At 50.8% G+C, this 15,776-nt stretch overlaps 1 long non-coding RNA gene across 1 annotated transcript; it reads right to left on the bottom strand.

Annotated features, from left to right (window-relative positions):
* Window positions 1-350: 350 nt before the first annotated feature.
* LOC134490192 (uncharacterized) lies at window positions 351-15,010 on the bottom strand. The gene is made up of 3 exons (XR_010067188.1): window positions 14,595-15,010; window positions 4,446-4,591; window positions 351-427 (listed from the first exon to the last, which is right to left on the bottom strand). It is a non-coding gene; the product is annotated as an uncharacterized LOC134490192 (long non-coding RNA).
* Window positions 15,011-15,776: the final 766 nt, after the last annotated feature.

The following is a 15,776-nucleotide window of genomic DNA, read 5'->3' as shown; positions in this document are numbered from 1 at the left end:
GGCTCGGGCAGAGGGCTCTGTTAGTGATAAAATCAGTATTAACCAGGGGAATGAAGCAGGTTGGCAGTTCCAGTATTGTTATGCCTAAGAAATCATTCACTCTATGGCCTCTCCATTAAGGCACAATATTTATTGTTTGTTTGTTCTCTCCAAACCCTGAAGTTTTTAAGAACACATCACTGAATCTTTCATACAATCATGCAAGATCAATCATGTCCAGAGTAACTTTGAGGTCTCTCAGCACATCAGCTACCATGTGAGAAGAGAAGCCCTAAAGAAATATGCATTTCTCATATGCATTCTTGTGCTATAGGGGAATGGAGGAGAAGGAGAAAGGGCTTAAAACTTGCCTGATTTATGAGTGGACTCTCCTCTCATGCAATTTAAGGAATCACACATCTGCGTAGCGCTGATTAAAGTCTTCCCACTAGAATGAAGAAGAAAAGTGCATTAAAAGTAAAATTAAGGACTCTTCAGTTTACATCCTTCCCACCTCCCACATCATAGCACAGTTGAGTGCATCATGGATTGGTAAGAAAAATAGTTCAAGAGATTCTGCACATCCACCTTTACTTCAGTTCTAAACTCTCAGGAATATCCCTATTCCTTAATATCATTGGAGTGCCTCTTGCAAGAATGCAAAGCTTTGTCACAGGTTATGTCTATATTTAAAAACAAACAAACCCTCCAACAACTTAACTTTGAACTGGTTTTTATGGAAGTGGGCATAGTGCACTCCTACCCAGGTCTAACAGAACTTTATGCGTCAAGGAAGACTTCTCTGAAGAGAGCTGGTGAACAGTTCGTTGTCAAACATAATGATAAGACGACAACAATAACACTAAAGCAAGAGGAGGAAGACACATTTTTCGGTTTATGTGCAAATCCCTCATCTGCGGCATTTTGAGTTTTGCTTTAACCGCATGTTTATTTGATATTACTTTTGGTGAGAAAACCAGAGATGTTTTTTCGAGTGGCGCTAACAATCCCATCCCCCTTTTTTCCCTGTGAGAGAAGGGAACGGCGAGTTGGCCAGGGAAGGGAAAGAAGAGAAAAACCCACTCATTCTGATTAACTTCTTTCTGGTCTTTAGATCTTCCCCCATTTCACTGTACTGTGACACATGCTGTCTACCTTGCCTCAGAGCTTTAAAAAGTAAGATCAGGAGGGGGCGAGAACTGCGAGCACAAAGCCTACGGAAGGCGAACAATGGCTTCCATTTTATTCCCCTCCCCAAACCTAGAGCGCAAGAGCCAGCTAGCCTCCTCCTGCTCGGGCAATGCAGCTTCCACCTTAATGTACCAACAGCCCTTCCATTTCTAAAGAACGAGGAAATGTCCTTTCCTCCCAGCACCAGGGCCTGCCTTGGCCCAGAATCTAGGCAGCCCCAACGCCTGACTTTGGTGGGTTTTCCCGCCCCCTCCAGCCCTTCCTTCCTTCCTTCCTTCCTTCCTTCCTTCCTTCCTTCCTTCCTTCCTTCCTTCCTTCCTTCCTTCCTTCCTTCCTTTTTAAAAGCAACCTTAAAAAAAAAGTTAGGTGGTTTCTGATGTACATGCATTTAATCCCAGCTCTTTCTTTTAGGTTCCCAGCCTAGCAGGAGGAAAATAGAAAAGTAATTTCTCGTTATAAATATCTGGAGGTAATTATGTTACTGGTGCGAGTTGTTAGGGGTTGTAAAAAGATACAACAGCGCAGTGGGGTGCTCAATTGGGGTGAGACAATTACAATAAAGAAGCTATTCAAGAGGGGGTTGCTTTAAAAAAGAAGGGGGGGAGAAAACCGAGAGAGGTTTAGGAGATAAAATAATGAAATAGTGCTAGCCTTCGTTTTCTTCATCTCCTCTCACCTTCTCTTTACTTATTTATCTAGAAAGCTTTTTTATTTTTAAAAAGAAAAGCTTTTCATTTCTAGGTTGCTAACAGAGATTAATTGCACTCTTTCTCCAGCGAAGAAAAGAGGCCAAGGCGGACGGCCCGAGTTCAAACTGGGCCCGATTTGGACGGCTCTCCCGAAGCCATTAAAAACAAGAAAGCGAACCAGAGCCGCCCAGGGCCTTTCTCGCAGCGTGAAGGAGCTTCCAGGGGTAAATATTGACTCCGCTTCCGAGAGGCACCTGATTAGCGGCCTGGCCCGTCTGGAGGCGAAGCTGGAGGGAGCCCCATCCTCTGTACCTCCGGCTCCCGAACACCTCTGCCCGGACAACCACGCTCGCCGCAGGGAAAGCCGGAGCCTGCGGCTGACTGCGGTGTGGGGCCAGGCTTTGCTAACTGGCAGCCGCCGCCTTCCTCCACGCGGAAACTTTGACTTCTCCGGGGCGCTACCGAACGGACACCCCGCCGGCCCCGGGCTTTCCGGCCGCCCTGCCCAGGACGGGGGAAAGCGAGGCCCGCGCTCAGCCAAGGCCAGGCAGCGCCCGCGGAAGAAGCGTCTTCCCTCCCCCCGCCCGGAAGCCCCATCGGGGAGCAGTTCCCACTTTGCCACGAAGCAGCCAATTTCTCACGCTGTTATTTGTATTCGTGGAGAAACGCCGCGGCGGCCGGTAGCACCGATCCCTCTCCAGTTCAGGTGTCCTCCTGCTCTCGCTTTCCTCTCTATTTCCTTCCTCTTTTTCCCTCCCCGCCGATTAGGCCTAATTTGCGCCTTTTTTCCTGCAAACCATCTCTAAATCGGGACCTAATCTGTTCGAATTAGGATGCTGGGTCTCCCCTCTGTTGCAGGCATAATTAGCTCTTGAGATGATAAATGTTTACAATCCCGTGACAAATCAGCAAAAGATAAACGCTAATCCATTGGCGTGGAGACGGTTGCAAAGGTCACCAGCTATTAAAGCAAAATATTGCCAAAGACGACAATTATTATTTTAGGCCTACGAAGGCTCGCAGCCCGCAGTCGTCGCTTAAAAGCTTCACTGTTTTAGAACTCGAACCGGCCTGAAAACTTTCCTCGCTTCTGTTCCCGTGGGTGCTGCTGGTGGTTGGTCCCTTGTTGCTGTTGTTGTTTTGAAGCCGCGGGTTTGAAGGAGTTATAGCACAGGTCAGTAGATTTTTCGTTCCCCTGAGAGAGCTTAAAGAAATCAGAGAGAAGTTGCTTCTTCCTTCACTCTTTAAGTGATAGGGAGCCTTTTCATCGGCAGGTTCGCTCAAAAGTAAGCGCCAGTTACTTTAATGGGATGTATTCCTATGAACGTTGTGTGGCCTTGAAGCTACGGCCTTAAAGTACTGAGGGGGGAGGCTGTTCTCAGGGTTGCGGAAAACTTTTCTAGGATCTAACATGGGACTGAATTTTCACTGGGCCTGGGAGAACAATTAAAGAAAAAACCCACCCAGCCATACAAAGAGGAAATATTAATTTGAAAATCCAAGGGTTTCCTTTGCTTGTTTGAAATAGAAGCAGAAACTCTGTTTAATTTCGAAACTTGATCGCAGGCTCTTTGGAGTGCAAAATTTAGGAGACTTCCGATTTCAGAGGGCCGGTAGTGCGGAAAGGGGACTCGATTCTTTTCTGCTCTTTTTGTCCAGTTTCCTCTTTTCCTTTGTTTTTGTTTAAACAGTTGGAACATCTAGTCGGGTGATGGTCAAGTTAGAAAGTTCTGCTGGTTCCTTTTCTTCTGTTGGGGATAAGTTTGGGGAGATCTCCAGGCTGCTTGATTGAGAGTGACAGTCCTTTAGCTAGCTCAGACCTTCCCGGACAGAGCAACTACTCAGAGCTGACTTGGCCTAGAAGGTGACTCTACAACCGCCCCCCCCCCCCCCAGTTTTCATTTGCTTACTGCCAGGCACATGAATGGAAGATACATAAATAAAGCCCCGAGGTTTCTCTAAAGAGGGTCCTTCCCCACCCAAACACACAGGCGCCCGCATCTTTGGGATACAAAGCCAGAAAAGCAGGGGGAAAGGCGCTGGGGGGAACACCCACACTCGGATCGATCCAGTCGCCCCAGAAAGCAACCTACGAATGAGCCCCAGGCGGTTACAGCAGAACAACAGCGTAAAAACCTGGTGGCGTTCGGTCAGATCCACCATGCACGTTCAGTGAGTCCTCACAGCCTCAAGCGAGCTTGTCGCCCTTCGCCAAAAGAGGCTAGCCTCTTGGAGGAGGGTTCTGTCCAGTGAATGGCTGCAAGAGAGTTTGGCGGCCCTGATGCAGCCATTGCTTCGCCAGGCAAGATGCTTTTCGGGGTGGGGAGGGTACGTGAAAGAAGAGGAGGAAGTAAGCGGGCGTTGAGACTGATGTATCTCCCAGGATCATCTCCGGAACATAAAAAGTGGGGATAAGAAGTGGGGGTGGGGGGATGCCTGTGTGTGTGTGAGAGCGAGAGCGAGAGAGAGCGAGCGAGCGAGCGAGAGAGAGAGAGAGAGAGAGAGAGAGAGAATGGGCGCGAGAGAAAGGCAGATAGGAGGTGGGAGGCAGTGAGCAGCCTAAGGAGAAGAAGCGAATAGACTCACCTTTCTGAGGCATCCTGTCTTGTTGTCAAAGCTCTTGTCAACAGTTTTAAAAAGCGCCCGTGATTTGGAATGGTGGTGTCTTAAAAAGGATTGCCAGTAAAAGAGTTTTTCTCCAGTGACGCTGCTGGTTGTGTGATCTTGAGTTCCTGGGAAGGCGACAGAGATTGACAATAAAATGGGCTGACACTGACTGGAGAGGGAAGAAGAAAGAGGATGTGAGAGGAGGGGGGAGGCGGGGAGAGCGGGGGAGAGGGAGAGCGCCGGAGCACACCTAGGCTGATTGGTGATGGTTCAAGGGTATGGATGTGCGGGTGCGCCTAGTCTCTGCCTCGCCTCCACTGGCCCATTAGCAAAGGCTGACCTCTGTCATCATCTTCCAGCAAAACACTTCCTCCCCGCGCCTTAACCAGAGCGGGAAATGAGGCTGAGCCAGGGTTCGCTTTTCAAACCCACTAATCACTCCACGCATGCAAATGCTCGGCTCACTCCCACACAAAATATTGCTTTATGCAAAGCAACGCCATTGCCTCCCAGCTGCCGATTGGATGTTCGCTCACACTGCCTGGTTCAATTGGCCCATTTGTTTGAATATGAATGCACTGGCTTCTGTCTCCCCCCTCCCGCCTCCCCGCTCCTCCTCGCTTGGATTCCCCCCCCCCCGCCCTCCCGCCCCCATTTGCCCTGGGTTCCTCTTCTATCCTTCCCCAACTCAAATCCAAAACTTCGGGACAACTGGATGAGCGGCGGGCAATTGCCGTCTTGGCTGTTTTGGCTTTGGAACGGCGCTTTCCTGGTTTGCTCTCAGGTCATCCAAAATAATACCATCGGGGCCTGCCTGAAGTTTCTCTCCCTCCCCCCACCTCCCTCCCCCCCCTTTCATTCGCCAGAGCCAAAGTGCCTCTTTGCCTGCAACTAAAATATCAACTCTGCTCACACCCGCCCCCTCGCCTCTGAGTTAGGGCCCGGAGTAAATAAATAACGTCGCTTGAAAAACGAGTGCCCTTTTCTTTCCAAAGCGATCGTGGTTGGTGCAGGCGGGGGAGGGGGGAGGGGGAGGGAGGGGGGACGGAGGGGGGAGGAGGGAGGGAGGGAGAGACGATCCATTTGCATTTAAACAGTTAGCTTCCACCAGACAATGGAGATAAGGAAAAAATAACATTCAGATGGTAAGGACATAAATATTTGGGAGACAGGCGCTTTGTCAAGTGGGAATCGCCTGGAGGTAGCCAAGTCTACAGTTGGATGTGTGGGTATTCAGTCTCCTTTTCTCCAAATGTGTTGGAGAAGGGAATTTCTCTCCTCTCTCTCCCCTCTGCCTGGAAAGTGCAGAGCAAATACACAATTTACTTAGTGCATTGAGGGCTCTCGTGAAAGGCCCTGAAGAGTCCTTGCCTAAACTTCTTCCACGTGCCGTTTGTTGACTAAGAGCTGCAAGGTTCCCTCGACCCCCCTCGCCCGCAGACGCTACAAAAAAGGGGAGAAGGCGAAATGAGGAGGGGGAGTGCTAAATTGCCCCCCCCCCCAGTGAGTGAATATCGGCGGGGGGCGGGGGCTGATATGCGTCTTGCTTCCATCCGCTTTGGCCCAACATTGCACTGGGGCTCTTAGCTCATCCCCGCCCCTGCTTCTTCCGCACCCAGGCAGAAAAACCGAGGGCCGAAGGCAGGCAAACTTCTGGCCACACACTACCACAAGTTCATTTGTTGAATGGCGGAGTATTAGGACACACCTCAGTACACTCCAAAGCAACCCCTCCGCGCCTGCATTTAAGGTGACACCGGCAGCACCAGTTCGAGCTCAGGGTGTTGCTGGCGAGTGGTCGGGGGTGAGGGCGGGTGGGGGAGAGGCACTTCCTCTTGCATAAAGGGACAGGGAGGGGGAGGGCAGGGAGGAAGAGAGAGGTGGAAGGCGCGTCCTCCCCCCTTCAAATTCCAGGAGGCCGAAAGGGCGGGGGGGGGGGGGACACGAACGCGCCGAGCATAAAATGAAGTCGTAGCCCGCATACACTTGACTTCTCTTGACATGTGAAAAGTGCTAAAAGTCAGAGCTCATCAATAAAGTAGCTGGCGATTGAATGAGGGCCCTGACAAGCATCGCATTCTTCCAGAAAGTACAATGAGGAGACAAACGACTCTGCCAAGGAGTTAGCATGGGAGTGAAAAGACGCCTCAATGGGAGCTGGATAATGGGCTGCCAGGCCGTCATGCACTGACTGTCATCTGCAGCCCGGCCGAGAAACTGCGGCGGCCCCTGAGAGCACAAAACTGGCTCGGGAGACCAACGGGCGATTCCTTTCGGGGGTGGGCCCCCGCCTGCCCGATCGCCCGCCCTCCCCTCTTTCTCCTTTTTCCAGCCTCCTTCCTTCCCTCGTGCCAATGTGGGGCTCCGCTTCTGTGGGGTTGTGGACTTTTTTCCCCTGGCTGGGGCGGCAGGGAGGCGGTGAGGGGACTGAACAGGAGAGGGGGAGAGAGAAAAGGAGAGGGAGAGGGAGAGTCTGAAGAGGCTGGAATTTAAACTCAGGATTTTCTCTCGGATGTCAAACTTTTGGTGCCCCAGTTTTTGCAGCCTGGGGCAAAGCTGGGAAGCAGGGCTGCCTGGCCTTGGGCAACCAGGGTGGGGAGATGGGGGAAACCTACAAACCTCAGGAAGGCGGGTTGGGGGATAAGAATCTCGCTTTTTCTCTTTCCTTTCCTTTGCCTATCCAGATTTTTTTTTTACTTCCCCCGCCCCCCAGTTTTTTGTGGGGGTGCTCAGTCGAGTATTAGAGCCCTTCCAGGATAAATCCCCTCAATTGCCGAAGGAAAGAGCGACCCGACCCGGCGGGCCGACTAGTCCTTGCCCTCCAGCTAAAGTAGCTGGGCCTAAGGCAGTCTGTATTTTCCTCACTGAACTGGAAATGCAGTTTTCCTGGGTTTGTAATCGGAGCCGAATCTAATGGTGGAAACGGGGGAGGGAGGGAGGGAGGGAGGGGGGGGTGGAAACCGGGAAGAGTCGAATAGGACTTCCGCAAAGGTAAGTAGGAACTTGAGAATTTTCTTGGCTGAGTTGCTGGTGTTGCTGAAAGGGTGTTTGGGTTGCTAATTTAGATCTGTTTAAATTGAACATTTTTTGCCCCATCGGTAGTTCCCACTCTTATTCTTGAATTGGCCCCAGTAAATCTGAATCCTTTTGATGTGAGGGTGATAACCCCCTCCAGTCAATTTAGTATTCATGGTTAAATTATTCATCTTCTTCAATTCAGCTTCAAGAAAACTTTAGAATGAGCTCCTCAAGAGGGATCTTGGTAGAGAGATCAAAAGAGAAAGAAAAGGTAGACTAAGAAAAGGTTTGGCTTGTCCTATGGGCTTTTTTCTTCCAAAAATTACTGCCGCATGATCATTCAGCGAGTGGTTTGAAAGGAAGTTATTCCTTCTAGGTAGTGTTATAATAAAATAAAGTAAAATATAGTATGGGGCTACCCTGCGGAGTTTACTAAGCATTTGATTTGTTTGGACTGGTTTCTAATCTTAAGAAAAAGAAATAAGCTTCTCTGTTTTTCGTTTTTTAAGTTTAACGAACATTGTTAACTCTTCCGAGAAATATAATAATAAAAACAACAACAATGGAGGAAGGAAGGGGGAAAAAAAGAAAGGGTGGGGCAGCCACAACGCTCTCTACCCAGATCTTCAGGCAAATATCATTTTTACAACCATTCAATTAGCCATTCTTTGGATTAGCACCTACTTATATGCTTCATCTCCAAAAGAAAGAAGCCGTAATCTTGTTGCTATTTTCCCCCGAGGGCACAGAAGGCCTTGTGTGCCTCCCTTTCCAAGTTGTTGATTTTTTTTTTAAACTAGGAGGACAAAAAATAATGAGAGGGAAAATAGTGAATAATCTGACGTCATTCCGGAGAAGGGAATAGAAGGAGAGAGGAAGGGTGTCTGAGTAAAACGAAAAAGAAAAGAGCGAGAGAGAGAGAGAGAGAGAGAGAGAGAGAGAGAGAGAGAGAAGGGCCACAAAAGATCGATAAAAAGAGTGGACGCCTGGGATTGCTGCAGATTTATCAGGACTTGGAGGACAAGAGGGCGAGGGAAGGCGGAGGAGCCTCCAAAACTAAGAAAGCAAAAGTTGAAAGAGAAGGAGGGGGCGGGGGGAGGAGAGGAAAGAACAAGAGCGAAGAAGGGCCTGTATTAAAATGTGCATGTGTGAAAGAGAATGGGAAAGGAAGAGCACCAGGCGTGTAGAATGTGGGCGTGAGAAAGCGAAGTAGGATTTGTGTGAAAAGAAGGGAGAGAGGCTAGAAAAGGGGACCTATCAGTCTAGGTCTGTGGGCCCGGATGTGTTACAAGAGGGTTCACGAAAGGAGAGGGCAATAATGGGAAAAGATGGGCATGAGAAGGGAACTTCTTCCGCGCTTCCAGTGCGGTTGGAGGAGCAGAGAAAACCCTGCCCTCCTACACTCACTTTCTCGGAAGGAGGTTTTCCTGAGCTCGGCGGGGCTCACTTCGGAGTAGACCTGTGTCGAGTCTCTCTCTGGGGCTACGTCCTCGGGGGCGAGCTTCTGCCTGAAGCCCGGCACTTTAATGAGCGGAGGGCGAGGAATCTGCGCGACCCGAAAAGAGCTTGCGCGTGAGTGAAGGGGCCGGAGAGTTCGTGGGAGACCGCGGTAGTCCTCCGAAGGAGGCCGCGTGGGCTAAGATGTGGAGGTGGCAGGTGGGGGCCTTTGATGGCGCTCGCCGGTGCTGGGAAGGCCTCCACGTCGGGGGCCAAGCAACTCCGAGGCCAGCGCTTCGCTGCCAAGGGCAACCCGGGAAGGTGGGGAACGCTACCTGCCACCAGAGGCAAAGACTACGGAGGCCGTGACCGGAGACGCCATTTTAAGTCGGGGTTACTCCAGTTCCAGAGAGGGGCGGGGGCACTTAAAAAAAAGTGGGGGGGGGGGCAAAATTAGGAGGGGTGCCCAAGTAGAAAAAGCGAGAGCCCCCTCCCCGCTTCATTCAACCCGGCCGAGTTCGAAGGCAGGTGGGCGCCGGAGCTGGCCGGGAACTTGAGGCTCTTCGAAGTGACAGCGTCCTCGGGGCGCTCCTTCCCAGGCGGCCCTTCTGCCAGGGACAAATTGGAACCGATGGAGCGAGGGGAGAGGAACTGATTGATTGTTACCAACCGGTCCGTCCCAGGAGTGGAGCGCGCGCGCCCGGTTGGGAGGGAAAGGGCGCTTTTCTTCGGCGATCTCGCTGGATCAGGAAGGGAAAGGCTTAATGGCGAAGCGCTTGGATGGCAACTGTATGCCCGGTCCACCAGGCTGGCAGCCCAAGCCCCGGGATCTGGTAGGCCTGCCACCGATAACAACTCTCAAAGGACCTCTTCTTTATACCCAGTGGGTTTCTTCTTAGACGTGCGTGCGCTTGAAGCAGAGACATGCCAGGAATCCGGAAGGGCTTGCTCCCAGAAAAAACGCGCCTAGGATCATAGCCTGGGTCTTGCCTATCTCACCGGGCTGCTGGCACCAACAATCAGGTCCTGGAGGGAGACGTAGCTTGTTGGAGCCTGGAGCGGCGGCGGCGGCGGCGGCGGCGGCGAAGAGACCGGTGGTACCTCCAAGGCTCACCAATTTCCTGGGAGTAAGCTTCTCAGTGGGCCAGACTCAGCTTCGTCAGGGAGCATTCCGGGCAGGGGACTGAGGCTGAAGCTTTTTGCGCCTGAGAAAGCAAGCTCCACTCCTCGGAAGTGCGCGAGCAGGTGTCTGTGCGTGCAGCAAACAAACAAATGAAAATGGTAGGCTGGCCTTGCTTTCACTATAACCGTGTCTGGATGTGGCGGTCAGTGTCAGATGAATTCCAAGCTGATCGATCAAGAATGGCTGCAAGTTTGGACTATACAGGTGTGAGAGCTCATCTGAGGAATTTGCGGGTCAGGTAGTGGAAGATGAGTCATTCCTGGCCTTATCTAGGAAAGCAGCCGCGGCAAGTGGATCGGTCATTTCCCCTTTTGCAGCATTATGTCTCTTGCGTGAAGGGGACAAATGCTCAGTCACTAGAGTTCATATTTTTGTTTTCCTTTTAAAGTTCACCCTCAGAAAGCAAGCAGAGAAAGAGGGAACTACTGCTAAAAATGCGAATCGCTCATAGCTTTGGCAGCTTTCTTAGTAGGAAAAACCAGCATCTTTGTTTATCTCCCGAATGCTAAATAAAGACAGAAGTGTGAATAACTGATACACATTGTTTCAATGCTGTCACTGGATCCCAGGAAGTGCAATCTATTTATGAAAAATATTTAAAAGGCGGGAGGGGGCCCTCAGAAGGAATCACTGAATTAAGTGCTCTTGGATCGTCTCATTGCATTAAGATCTGCCTTGTGAAGCACTCTTTTATAAATACCCCGAAAAAGGCTTAAAGTCCTCTTGTCCACTTCAGTCTCAGACTGAAGAGATTCACCCACAATGACGGGTCGCTCCACAACGCCTCCGCCTTCAGGACACCGGCTGCCGAGTTCGATTGGGGGAGAAGCCCTTGAAACCTCTAATGCGCCGGACATTGAGTTAAACGGAGCTTTGGCGAGTTTAGCAACAATCTGCAAAAAAGTTTGGAATCGATTTAACCTCTTTTCGCGTCAGGCATTTTTCAGGAAGGCACTTTTGTGTGCACGGATTAGGGGAAAAATGGAGGGCAGGAGGAGAAAGGACTCGGCCTAAGGGAACTCTGAAAAGAGGCGGCAAGAACCGCCGTTTTTTTTCCCCCACTCTAGAAAGTTTAATATTTACACTGCAGGGAAGAAAGTCTACAAATGGTCGCTCTGGAAAATGCTTCCAAAAAGGGAAAACGGAAGGAAAGGTGAGAGAAATCATCAGCAAAGCACATCCTGACGGGCTTTCTAAACGCTATTGATTGGGACAAGCTGTTCAGCCCCCCCTCCCGAAGCACTTAATCTGCCTGTTAATCAAGGCACTAAGGAGCTCAATGCGACTTTTATTAGCGACTGGAGAACACAGCGGCAGAAAGGATCAAAAGACTCGCCCCCTTGATATTTGTCAAGCCAGCCTCCCCACAAAAAAAAATATTTTCAATTACAGAGCAATTCTTAGCTTATCATCGCCGCGTAACAGAAACACGCAGATGGTTTCCCCAAACGCTGCCAGAAGAGAAGAGCCGGCTCAGAAGGCGGAGGGAGACTTCGCCAGAGCTGCAGCCGCCGCCGACTCCCATGTTTTCCTCCAGAGCAGGGCGCTGGCGAAGAAAGGAACATTCCGCCGAAGCAAAGACTCTCTCTGCGCCTTCCTCCTCCTCCTCCTCGGGAATCGCGTGGGTTGTTCGGAGAAAAGCATCAGCTGGGCAGCCCTACAGTTACCAATCCCAAAGACCGTCTGAGTTTTTCCTTTTCCTCTGCGCGGATTTGGGACCGGACAGCTTTCAGTGGGTTTGCATTTGCAGCCTAGGGAGGGGGAAGCACAGCGCCTTCTGACTACTATATGTTCCACCCCCAGACTACTTTAAAAAATAAAAATAAACGTTCACCGAGATACCCGTGCATAGGATGCGCACGCGGGGGGGGGGGCGGCGTTGTTTCTTGGTGAGTCGGTGCTGAGTTGGGCCCTTCTTCGCGAACTAGTTTCAGTTAAGGTAAAGGTGGAAAAACTTTCCATCTGCGAAGATCAACATTTTGATCTTGTCGTTTTTAATGCGATCGGATGGTGCTGGATGTCAACGAGATACGCATATAAAAGACTATGTGGTCAGAGGTAATTATGTCACAGCTTTTTCTCGTCGTGACAGCTGGATAAACACAATCTCCAATAAACATCTCTAATTAGGGAGGAGGACCTGCGAGGCTGGGTGTTTGATTTATTACCCATCCAGAATGTCCATTTACTGGAGAAGATTAAAGTGGACTTTTCCCCTCCTTTTTAATTTTTTTTTTTTTTTTTTTGGTGCCAAAGCACCTTAAGAGATTGTAAGAACTGAAAGGCTGCAGACTTCATCCAAGGGAGTGAATGAAAGAAAAATGGGGGAAGGGGGAGGAGAAAAAATCCATTATCCCACTAATCCTTTTTTCCCCTAATTAAGTACCCCCACCCAATCATCTAGATTTCGAAACACAGCTCACCTGCCTTGGGCTGCAATCCTAAACTAACGATCTGAAGCCCGCTGGGATTTACTCTCAAGGAAGGGCAGCCTTCGCTATGCTAAAGAAACTCTGCTCACATCAAACCAGCTCACAAGATGGTCCTGCTGTACAAATCAAACTGCTTTTAGGTAAGTGGGCTTAAGACGGCAACTGGCCAGGGCGGTCTTAGCACTGACTTTCCCAAGCAGCGGTTTCCCTCTTCCTCATATGTTTCTTTTACTTCCACCCTTATTCTTCCTCAAAACAGGAAAAAAAAAAAAACCCAAAACAAAATAAAAACAAAACACACCCTCCTGCTTGCCTTTGGGCTATTTGTGCACATTTTTCAGTGCTCTCACCACCTGAGAATCGGCCATTCACGCTACCTTTTGGGAAGAAATTCCTCTCGGTTCCCTACCCAGCATTCACCCGATCACTTGGGGATTCCATGGCCTATTCATCGGACCAGAAACTTCGAGAAAACTTAGCCGGATGGCAACAGTTGAAAAGTGAAATCAGAGCCGGCATCTGTACTGCCCCCTCCTCTCCAAACATAACACACCACCTGTGTTTTCTGCAAGCCAGGATAATTAAATCTGTGGGGCGACGACATCACATTAAGGTATGTACACCTCAATAGGAAACATGAAACAAGGTAGATCGATAGAATTTACAATACAAGATCGAAGTTTCAGACTCAGACCTGAAGCATTTCTTCGGGAGAAAGTTCTACGTGTTGGCTTTGTGTGTTCCTCACTGCCGGTTCTAACTTCAGCAGAACGCAAATCGGCTTCGATGTGCGGTTTTTAGCTGAATTAACTTGTGGAATGGGCTCCAAAAAGCGTACACACGACGCCTGGCATTTACTCTCCCCTCCTTCCTCAGTCTTTCAGTTTGACTGGTACAGAAGCAGCGGAAAGCTTGAGAAACGTTTCAGGAAGCTGCACCTGCGACTTTACCATGCTTGACACTTTCGGGGTCCCGAATGTATCCCCCGGCTTGCTCCGGCGCAGCAAGCGCACCAAATTGAACCATCCAGAACTAAGAGGAGATTTACCACCTTCTCAAACCGAAGAGCCAAGTGGGACCAAACACGTGGGTGAGCTGGGGTGGGCAGGTTGGCACACGGCCGGAAGAAAGAACGGGCTCGAACTCGGATCGATTCAAAACAAGCGTCCCACCGCAAAAGCTCCCCGTCAGGCGAGGTTCTATTTGCTTGCCCCGAAAGAAGCGGCAAACTCCCCGGCGGCCCCAGGCACAGCCCTCCAAGCTGCCCGGAGCCCAAGGCGAGCAGGGTGTGCCGGAGTCCCTGTAACCCGAAGCGCCTTTTCTTTCTACCTCAGTGGGAATCGTTAATTATTAGGTCCTCCCAAGGAAAGCTCAAATCACTCGGGCTGGGGATAGAAAATGTTACCCAACAATGCGCGCCGCATTCTTTCGTGCCTGCCTGAACTTCAGAGCACCAAGGCGAGGGCTGCGGCTCCGGGCTCGCTCAAGGATCAAGCCCTCCACTTCCTGCTTGCAAAGCAACGCTACCTTTTCTCCGCAGCCGAGGAAATCCCCCCTCACCAATACCCGTGGTTGCTTTGGCAGGGAACGGAGCCCCGGTCTTCAACCTCCCTTTGGCCTCTGTTCTCCAGTGCATAGAGGGCCAAGCCCGTCTCCCTAGCTCTTCCCATCCCCTTCCCACTAATCGTACGGCATTGGCTACACCTGTCCAGCCAACTTCACGAAAAAATGACCCGCTGCCTCACTAGCCATTGGCACTCATTCAGGTTTCCTGCTCCAGATGTTGGCTAGGGGTCGTAGCAACGGCAACCCCCTTCCCGCCATAAGGATTTAACAGGATGTTGGGTTAGCAATGGGCAAAAGAGGAGAGCGAAGTAAATCTGAGTGCAAACGCTCGTGCACGTGTGTGTGTATGAGAGAAAGAGAGAGCTTGAAGACGAGAAATAAATAAACATCACAACCGGCAGAACATTCGGAAAAACAATTGCGGAGGCTATCTCTTTAGAAGACATTCTGCAATTCCCCGAAACGACGGAATAAAGAGCAACAAATGCTTACCTGTTAGCGAGAGGGCAGGCGGAGGCGCATGTTCCGCGGATTCCCAGTTCCGCCTCTGCGAGTCGGTAACTGGCAAGTCAGATCGCCAATTTCTACATAAGAATCTGCCACACAGTTTAAATGTCAATGACAATAAAAAAAGCCAGGGTGCTTAGCTTTGCACTAACTTTCCCTTAATATCAGCGCCAGCGCTTCCCTCATTGGCTGGGCTGCCCCGGTGACGTCACGGCGGAGAGCAGTTAGAGCGGCGAAGCTAATAAGCCATTTTCGAGCACGCAGGAGCTCTCAGTGCCGGGCTTGCTCACCTTCCCGCGGCCATTGCTGAAACTTCGAGGCGAGGCGAGGCGCACGTGGACGCGGCCGACCTGCGTCTCGAGCCTCTCTGCCCGAGCCTCAACACATTGCGCTCGATCCGGCTGCGCGAGAGGCTCCTTCCTCCGGACGGCTTGTTAGAGATTGGGGTGGGGGGGGGGAGGAGAGGCCCCTCCTCTTCAGAAGTCCCCCGATCTTCTTTTGAGCCTTTGCTTTTGGTCCCTTTTTCACGCTCACCCCACTGCCCTCCCCCGCCCCCACGTTTTCACTCCGCTTTGAAAGCTGTCCTCTTCTGCTTTACTTCTGTGTACTATACAGGAAAATCCGTTGTGCTTTTTTAGGATCTTCGGCCAAGGAGAACTGAAAAGTCCCGGACAGGTTACTAGGCTGGAGAACAACGGCGCCAAGGGGGCCAGGGGTCTCGAAGGGGACGGCTTTTCTTCCCGAGCCTCTAAGGCGCAAAAAGCCCACTCACCCCTCCGCCTACGACTCAGCCATCAGTAAAAGCCACCTTGGCTCCCCGATTTCTGCTTCTGGAACGGCTCCAGTCAAAATCTAACTCGAGCTTTTGGCTGACGACCTCGGTTGCAGCAGCGGGGAAGGCCGGGCTGACAACGACCGACCGCGTTTCGCTCTTAGGCAGCCAAAGGCTTCCTGCGAAACGCTCGGATGTCAGAGGGAATGGTATGTTATGTATAAGATTGCCCAGCTAAAGCAAGCCGATCATTAAAAACAGGCACACATATTGAAAGAGAAATTTCTAACGGAGATCGCTTGCATATTCTGGTATTTCCTCGACTCCCCAGCCCCAGCCCCGCCCAGGTTTCAACGAGTTTAAAAGAGAACAAATAGACCGATAGCGTCCTCTTC

This window comes from Candoia aspera, chromosome 1 (assembly GCF_035149785.1).
Source record: "Candoia aspera isolate rCanAsp1 chromosome 1, rCanAsp1.hap2, whole genome shotgun sequence".
NCBI classification, from domain to species: Eukaryota; Metazoa; Chordata; class Lepidosauria; order Squamata; family Boidae; genus Candoia; species Candoia aspera.
This window is presented reverse-complemented; position numbering and strand designations above follow the sequence as displayed.